The sequence below is a fragment of the Schistocerca americana genome, chromosome 1 (assembly GCF_021461395.2).
Source record: "Schistocerca americana isolate TAMUIC-IGC-003095 chromosome 1, iqSchAmer2.1, whole genome shotgun sequence".
Taxonomy (NCBI): domain Eukaryota; kingdom Metazoa; phylum Arthropoda; class Insecta; order Orthoptera; family Acrididae; genus Schistocerca; species Schistocerca americana.
In genome coordinates this window covers 1,180,582,219-1,180,591,355 of record NC_060119.1, presented here as the reverse complement: position 1 = coordinate 1,180,591,355, position 9,137 = coordinate 1,180,582,219, and the positions used below count along the sequence as shown (strand labels likewise).

The 9,137-nt window shown below is 43.5% G+C and overlaps 1 pseudogene; it reads left to right on the top strand.

The window, feature by feature from the left end:
• The first annotated feature begins 8,649 nt into the window (after positions 1–8,649).
• LOC124560829 lies at positions 8,650–8,768 on the top strand (annotated as a pseudogene).
• Positions 8,769–9,137: the final 369 nt, after the last annotated feature.

The window sequence follows — 9,137 nt, the reverse complement described above, 5'->3', positions numbered from 1 at the left end:
AACACCATACTGAATTCCAGCATTATCGATGGAGGGCGCCACGAACTTGTAAGTCATTTCCAGCCAGGTGTCTGGATATTTTTGATCATATAATGTTGATGACTTGTATGTGCCAACTCCGTCCAGCGACCTACCAAAGCCTCATTGCTTCCAATCCACGACGACGCCGCTGTTATCTGCGCCAAAGGTGGACAAACCACGTATTAGGTAGGCGATCATTATGCTCTCGCTGATCAGTGTAGATCGCCCTAATGACAACGGACCTGACATGGCAAGAATTATTGGATACGAGGTAGTCAGTCGCTTCCAGTATGCAGGACCTGTTGTCACTGGAGCTCAAGACAGAACTTTGTGGAGGTTGGTTGTCAAGGGGCTTAACACGTGGTGCCTAGTAGTGTGAGTGTTTAAAAAAGTACTGTGGTTTCAAGTGACTCTGAGAATGGCTTGATTGTAAAGGCCGCTCAAACGGTTTTTCCTTAATTAAATACAGTGTGGAATAACAACATTATCAAAAAAATGGTTCAAATGGCTCTGAGCACTATGGGACTTAACATCTAGAACTACTTAAACCTAACTAACCTAAGGACATCACACAACATCCAGTCATCACGAGGCAGAGAAAATCCCTAACCCCGCCGGGAATCGAACCCGGGAACCCGGGCGTGGGAAACGAGAACGCTACCGCACGACCACGAGCTGCGGACTAACAACATCCTCCAAACATGGAGAAAGTGATGATTAATAACAATGCCCCTAACTGATTCGTTCAACTTTTGGTAATCCAACACCTCCAGAAAAGACTGGTCAAACTGATTTGCTGAATTCAGTCGTAGCCCTTCTAGAGTCAGCGCTTAATGTTGGTCGATGAGGATAGTCATTCGACGTAGTGAGATAGCGAAATTGCTAGCCAAGTCTAAGAATATTGTACATTCGATCCTGAAAGCACGTACGGCTGTGAAAAAGTTCTGTTTTCCGGTGGAGTCCGTGGAATTTGGCAGAAACGCAAAAATAGGCTCGTGCCAAAAAATTCATATCCGTACAGCCCAGGAACTATTTGTTTATTCCTAGAAGAACTGGAATTAACCAGACTACCTGATCCACAGCATCTAGATACCTATTAGTGGACATCAATATGGAGAGTGTCCACCCTTGCCCCTTACCATGGCTTGAACTGTGCTGGAACCACTTTCAATGAAGTCTCCGAATGTCTGTGGAGGAATGACAGCCCATTCTTCCTTGAGAGGGGAAACCAAAGAAGGTTGTGATGTTGGACGTTGATCCTAGTCCTAAAAACTTTTCCATTGGGTTTAGCTCGAGACTCTGGGCAGGCCGCGCCATTTCCAGAACCTCTGTCCACAGACCATTGCCTCACAGATGCTGCTTTATGACAGGTGATGCACTGACGTGCTCATACAAACAATCATCGTCTCTGAACAGTTCCTCTACTGCACGTACACAATTTTTCCTATCCATCCGCATTTAGCGTTTCCTTAAGTGCTGTAAGGAGCACACACTGACACGGAAAACAGCCCCATACCGTTACACCTTTCCCCACGCTTCTCTATTGGCACTACAAATGGAGCAGCTAACGCCCTCCATGCATTTGCGAAACCCAAACACATCCACAGGATGGCCACATGGCATAGCGAGTTTCCAATTCACTGTCCAGTGGCTTCACTCTTACATGATTCAGGAATTGCAGTTACTACAGAAATGTGCGGTTTTATGAAGACCTATTCGACCGTTGTATAATATTCTTTTCAATTCCCTAAGCTACGACGGCCGGTGGGCGGTGACCAGTTCCAAAAGGACTAGGCGGAAGGGGTGGCGGCCAAGTGTTTGCCGTCTTTCGGCCGGTCGTTGACGGCAGAATCGAGGTGCACGCCCTGCATTCTTTCTCAAAGGATTTTGCATAAACTATTGCGCAAAAAAATTTCATTTTTGCTTTACTTACAGCTTTACATATCAGGTTCTTTATGATGTGCCCATCATTTCGTTAATGGTCACATTGCGTGGAAAAAATTCGTAACAATGAAAAATATAGGTCGCTATGATTTTTCGTTTGGTGCGTATGACATAATATGTTACTGCGTATGAAATTTAGCTAACATATTGAATTTTCCCTTAGACTTAGGTAGAGGTATCTATCTGTTACCAATCTCGAGAAAATTAATCTGAGGTAGCACACTCACTTGCGATCGCGCCGCGCCAGCGATCAGCCCACAGTGAAATATCTACAACATTCCTCATATTTCATAAACGGTTTCAGATATCGAAATATGATTTTGGCAGATGATAGCAAGCAAAGAGGAGAGTATTTTTCAATATCGTTATTATGCAAAACTTCATTACCTACCGTTTAATTCGATTAACTACAGACATTTTCGATGAAAGAATGTAATTTATACTGTCCATCGATAAGTGGTGAAACGCGAAATTTTATGGGTTTTGGAACAATATAGATGAAGACATTACACTTTTTTTTACCGAGGATGTGCTTTTTCATAAGCTACTGACCTTATTTTTCCTCAATTCCTCAATAAACATAATAAAGCACTGTTTCATAATTCTGTCGCATTTGTGTCCGCACAGCTTGCACGTAAGTTGAGACATTGTAAACGCCGCTGTGTTTTGGCAAAAGACGCAAATTTTAACATGACAACCTGAGAAATGTGTACGTTTTACTCAAAATTCTCCACTCATGACGCTTCTGTGAAAGTTACGCATGGTTAACAAGCCAGACGAAAATGAATTGCTGCATTTTTGGCGGTATTCTTTTTAGATGCTAACCAAAGCAGATGCGACAAATCTTTTTTAATGGTCGCCGTGCAAATGTGGGCGTGGACACGCCCCACTTAATATTTACAAAAAATGTGAGTGCAGGCTTTAGTTTAGAACGGCACCTCCCTCTAGCGCTCCAGATTTCCCCTACAATGCCATTACCGTTTTTCCCGCACGTGCCCTGACGTCTGCGCATCTACCAGCCATTGTATTCTGCGCTGACTCTAGCGCTGTGGAATTCACAAGTGACACCTTCCACTGAATACATGCGATTTTTTTACAACCGCCCTACCCAATGGTCGACGGTCCCTATCTGTAAGCACATGAGGTCTTCCTGGTCCTGTATTACCTGTGGCTGTTCCTTGGCATTCCTAGTTCACAGTCATATCACTACGAAGCTGAAGGTTCAAATGACCATAATGGGTTTGTTACTGAGGTGATATCAGATGACCAGTCCACGTTTAAAGTCATTTAGCTCTTCTGAGCGACTCGATCTCTTGTCACTGCTTCTCTTCTGAGAACAAAAAGAGCCAGTCGTTGTGGCCGAGCGGTTCTAGGCGCTTCAGGTTCAAATCCTGCTACGGTCGCAGGTTCGAATTCTGCCTCGGGCATGGATGTGTGTGGTGTCCTTAAGTTACTTAGGTTTAAGTAGTTCTAAGTCTAGGGGACTGATGACCTCAGATGTTAAGACCCCTATTGCTCAGAGCCATTTGAACCATTTTAGAACACAAAGTTCATCCGCTTCTGTTTATAGCGGCGGATCCGTCTCTCGCGACATCTAGTGGCCGAGTCCACATTGCATAGGGGTGGCCAGATACCTTCGATCAAATAGTGTGTAGCGATTCACTGAGGAAAGTCTTCCTAGTAAGCGATGTCTTCATTATTTACAGGGTCGATTTACACATGGTGATGAATGTTATACAAATATTGTTTTACCACAACTTTGCGATAAAAATTGAAAAAATAAGAGACTATCGCATTATTCTTCGTCGAGACGACATCAGATGTGTGGTATAAGCCAGACAATATTTCGACGAAGAAAAACATCGCATCTATGTCTCGTCACCCCTATTCACACAATTTTTGGCCGAACGACGTCTTTTTGCTGTCTTGTGCCAAAGGAAATCTGCTTACAGAGCGATTTTCATCACCTCAAGAAGCTGTTCAATAGTTCCAAAACAATGTTTCTGAGATACCAACATCAGAGTGGAAAATACCTAGGGACTTCAGAAAATAAATTAATACGTCGTCCCACAGTAAGATCATTGCGCAGTAGGAGAGTAGCATATTGTCGGATGAGAATATAGGATCTGGGCTTCCTACATCCACAGTCCAACTGCGGTACAGAGAAGAGCTGCATCGCAGAATGTGCTTGAATTGTCGTGGCGTCAGAAAAACTCCATATAAAAATTTAAAATGCTTTCATACACGTTAAAAGGTATTACGTAAAGATTTAACACAACAATTCAAATGTTGAAGAAGAATATGTACACAGGTTGAATCACCTAAAATCTGCCCCACAAATACTCGATTAAAGTACGAGGGCTAGTTGTCTATTAAGTTCCGATCGCTTGCGAAATGGAAATCACAGTGAAAATCAAAATTGTTCTATTTGCAACAGTTAGCTACACCCTCCAGCTACTTGTCTACATTGTCGCCACTGTGACTTAGACATTTGCGGTAGTGTTGTACTGTAACCTCCCCTTCACTTATCGACCTTAATGACAGTGAAAAATTAAACCGCGTGTACCTAATGGAAATTTGGGAAAAGCAATCGTCACCGAAGTTAATCTGTCGGTAAAGAGGGAGGAAAGGGTTACATCTAAATGAAAGGAAAAATGCAAATGAAATTGGTGGAAATTAATTTTGAGAAAAGATTAAAATTAATAAAGAAAGTAAATGTGCGGTCGTCACGTTAACAATTAATTGGCGTTAATTAGATATTTGAGATTTGGGGAAAATCACGGTAGCCAGTCCTATGGACAACTACTATAATAAGTGAAAAAGAAAGGTTATTGCACATATAATTACCACTAAAAGCGTGGCAACTAAAGGTTGACACGTGTAGTGTGAAAACTGAAAGTTTGTCAGAAGTAATAAATTTCACTACACTCTGACTTAATTTAGCAAAAGAATTAATAAAACCGGAAAACTGAAAGTTAATTTAGTGACTGAAATTAATAGTGAGATTTGTTTCTGAAGCACTACGAAATTCAGTAAAATAAGGTTAGTCTTGGGCTACCTCAACAATCATTTCAAAAGCTACTTGAATCTACGCAATTTAGAAATAAGAGATTTAACTTTGAACTTGAATTAAATGATTCTGGACAATTAACAATAGTAGCATTTAGTACGTACCAAGCTGAGCTGCAGTCACAGGTAAGCTAAAATATGCTAACAAAACTCGCGCTCTTAATTTGTGCTCGTGTAATCTAAATATTGTAGCCAGCTATGAATACCTTAACTGAACTTTGAAATTAAAGCAGTGAAATCGAATGATGCTGACGTTTGAATTTCGACACTCGGGTTCATTCCGGAAAAGGAAGGGACCCTGCTTGGTAATGCAATTGGGACAATGAGCAACAAAGGTTCATGCTAAGTTGCTGTAATTTTGTGATGCAACAATTTTAAAAGCTGAGGTCTGCCATACAGTTCTAAAACTTTACGTGCTTCCAGTCTTCCTTGTTGGTTGATTGAAGGTTTGAAGTCGTCGGTCGAGGAGGTGGCGACAGTCACTCATTGTCGGCCGTCGCTGTTGCAGTAGCTGGATGTTGGCGCGCCTTCTTCTCGACACGGTCACCAGGCGAAACGGGCTCTTGATGTGCGCCAGCTAATGCTTCCCGTCCGCGACACCGTGTCAGAAACTATCATAGCAAGTCGAGCGCAATTACATGCTGCCAAACCCCGAAAGCGCGGCAACTCGCGGGAGCGTCACACATAACACGTACTCAACCGCACTACTGCCGCCAGACTCTCTCTGCCCGAGCTCCATGCGGCAGAGTTAACACTACCAAAGATCCTAAACACTTTGGTTCTCCACACGACCTATCGATGTAATCGTTCGATAGCATAGTTTTACCTAGGCCAGACCCAGCGTAAAAATACACATAATATTTACAAAACAAACCAGTTATACATCGACATAAATTCATAAATATATACATATACAAATAGTAAAACAATTACAATATATAAAGACACAGAAATGTCGTATCTTGAGGTAACAAAACAAGGAAAACAATTATAGAACGATAGATGGAAATAGGAGGATATGCATTTCCGGCGTTACAGTACCAGTTTTCCAATACCCTTCCGAAGGCTGCTGTGCTTTACGCCGGTTCTTTTCGCTGGTCTGCAGCTTCTTCTCTGTGCCAAAATGTTGTCTCCGTAGCCAGCGGTTGATGTAAGCTGAGGTGAAAATCAGAGGGAGCTGAGTCCGCGCTGTATCGTGGGTGATCAAACATTTCTCATCGAAAACGCTGCACGAGTGTCTTCATTACCCCTGCAGAGTGCGGCCGAGACTTGTCATGAAGAAGGAAACGCATGATAGTTACGTTATGTGGGCTGCATAAAATCAGGCGAAATCTCTCGGCAGGCACTATTACTTGGCGGGAGACACTAGTTTCTAGGCACCTTTATGCGCTAACTGTGTGCTCAGAACTGGAAAGAGCGGCATGACATAATCCACATTCGTACTACAGACACCGCCTAGCACATCGGTACAAACCGCCATCGGATTTTCACTGTGGTTTCCATTTCGCGACCGATCGGACCTTAATAAAGAAATAGCTGTCGTACTAATTCGGAAGGTATGATTGAGGGGAAAGAGTGCGGAAAATTGTGAGAATTCTGTTTTTAAAAGATTAGTTTTTTATTTAGTTCTAATTAATTACAACTACATCTATAATCTGACCATCATTACAAGGTAGACGTGGTTGGATAGTTGGTTGATTTGGGGGAGGGGACCAAACAGTGAGGTCATACGCCCCATCGGACTAGGGAAGGATGTCGGCCGTGCCCTTTCATAGGAACCATCCCGGCATTTGCCTGAAGCGATTTACGGAAATCACGGAAAACCTAATGCATGTAGTCGCTTATCAGCGTTTGCATTTGGTGCATTTTATATCGTACATTGCTACATAAGAGATACAGCTAAAATATCTAACGGTGGAAGCAGAGCCATACCTCTTCCCTTTTTCGACAAAATATCTGAGGTATACTGGAAGCTATCCGCGACAAGTTGGCTGCTACGTCACACACGCGAAGCTATTACCGTCAGCTCTGCCCTGCTATGCGGGGTGCGGTGTTGCCGCGTGTTTCTCCTTTTCGTATGCTATTGATACAAGCCGAAGCTGGAAATGAAAATCTTATTGAAATGAAAAGACATTGGGAGTCACCTGCTGATAATGCTGACTGGGTGTTTTTTTCAGTCTGTGCTTTCTGATTTCACGAAACTTTGTGACAGGCGTAAATGAGATCTGAAATCTAAATTACTGTTACTTCTGAATGAACAGATGGACAAAGCCGAGAAGGATACGTCAAGATTTTATTTTTCATGAGCTTTGAGCCAGTGTTATTTTGTTCATGTATCGTTGAGATCGACTGTGGTTGAGCTAAGCTATCTTAACTTCTCGCGTGTCTTATCTTCCGGGTTGGCGGGCGAAGCGAGTTGGTTGTTAGCCTTCGACGAGTAAACCTCGAGATCTCGTGACATCCGCTGGGAGACGAGTGTCAACGGCTGCCAAACGAGCGAGATGACCGTTACATACATGTTGCGGTGTGAAATTGGTCGGGCGTTTTGGCTACATGGGCAGCTTGGAGATACAAGTTCTGTGACTTCGCTAAGAACAAAATTTGAAGTGAAGCGGTGAAGCTGTGGAACCCGCTCCCTCGTATTGTGTACATAACACGAAGTAAGTGGTCGTAATTCTGTTTTGTTGACCGACGCACTCAGAGCCATGTAAACTTTATTATTGTGGTGAGACTTTCATAGCCGAACTTCAAGATTGTGTGGAAGAGTGCAGGGTTGTAATTCAGCTTTGGTGTTTATTACGCAACACTTGCATGCGCAAACCAGAGTGGAATGATGACTGACAAATCTTTGCGAGCACGTTAAGATTACTACTACTATTACGGATATCGTCCCCATCCAAATTATGATGCACGTACGACAACAACTCTGTCTTTGCAGCTACGGCTTTTATGGTTTACAACAACTGAAAGAATACAGGTGTGTTGTTGGATTCGTTAATTAAGTTACTTTATTACAGCATATTTTGAATTTTCCATGACCCGCCAGGGTAACCGAGAGCGTTAACGCGCTGCTTCCTGGACTCGGGTAGGCGCGCCGGCCACGGATCGAATGCGCCCGGCGGATTAACGACGAGGGCCGATGTGCCAGCCGCCCTGGATGTGGTTTTTTGGCGGTTTTCCACATCCCGCAAGGTGAATACCGGGCTGCTCTCCAAGTTCCGCCTCAGTTACACGGCTCGCAGACATCTGAACACTTTCGCACTATTCCATGGATTACACTCGACGCAGACAGTTGGGGTACACTAATTCCATCCCAGGGGGTACGGGGTGGCGGCAGGAAGGGCATCCGGCCACCCCTTAACCATTAACATGCCACATCCGATTAACGATGGCTGACCCTGCGTAACTGCGGGGCAAGGCTCAAGTGATAGATAGATTTTGAATTTTCAATACTTTACACAAATCATTTTGTTACAGATACATTTATAAATTGTTTTCTTTATCAAAAAATAGAAGAAGTTCACATCAAATATAGATTTTTACAGGTAATTTAAGAATACAATAAGTAAAAAGTTCACTAAAATTTTATTTATAGTATGGCTTTTCTCCCTAGGGGCCAACGGCCTTGCCGCAATGGTAACAGCAATTCCCATCAGATCACCGAAGTTAAGCGCTGTCGGGCTTGGTTAGCACTAGGATGGGTCACCATCTGTGTTTGCCGAGTGCTGTTGGCAAGCAGGGTGCACTCAGCCCTTGTGAGACCAATTGAGGAGCTTTTTGATTGAAAAGTAGCGGCTCCGGTCACGGTAACTGACAACGGCGAGGAAAGTGGTGTACTTGTAAGTAGGCTGTTTATGTTTTCTCTATGTAAGTAGGCTGTTTATGTTTTCTTATTGGCAACGTTACGTAGCGCTCAATATGAAAATCACTGGCTGTGCTGTGTGCAGTCTGTGGCTGCTTTGCATTGTTGTAATACTCGCCATTGTAGTGTTAGGCAGCTGGCTGTGAACAGCGCGTAGCGTTGCGCAGTTGGAGGTGAGCCGCCAGCAGTGGTGGATGTGGGGAGAGTGATGGCGGAGTTTTGAAATTTGTCATGAACTGCT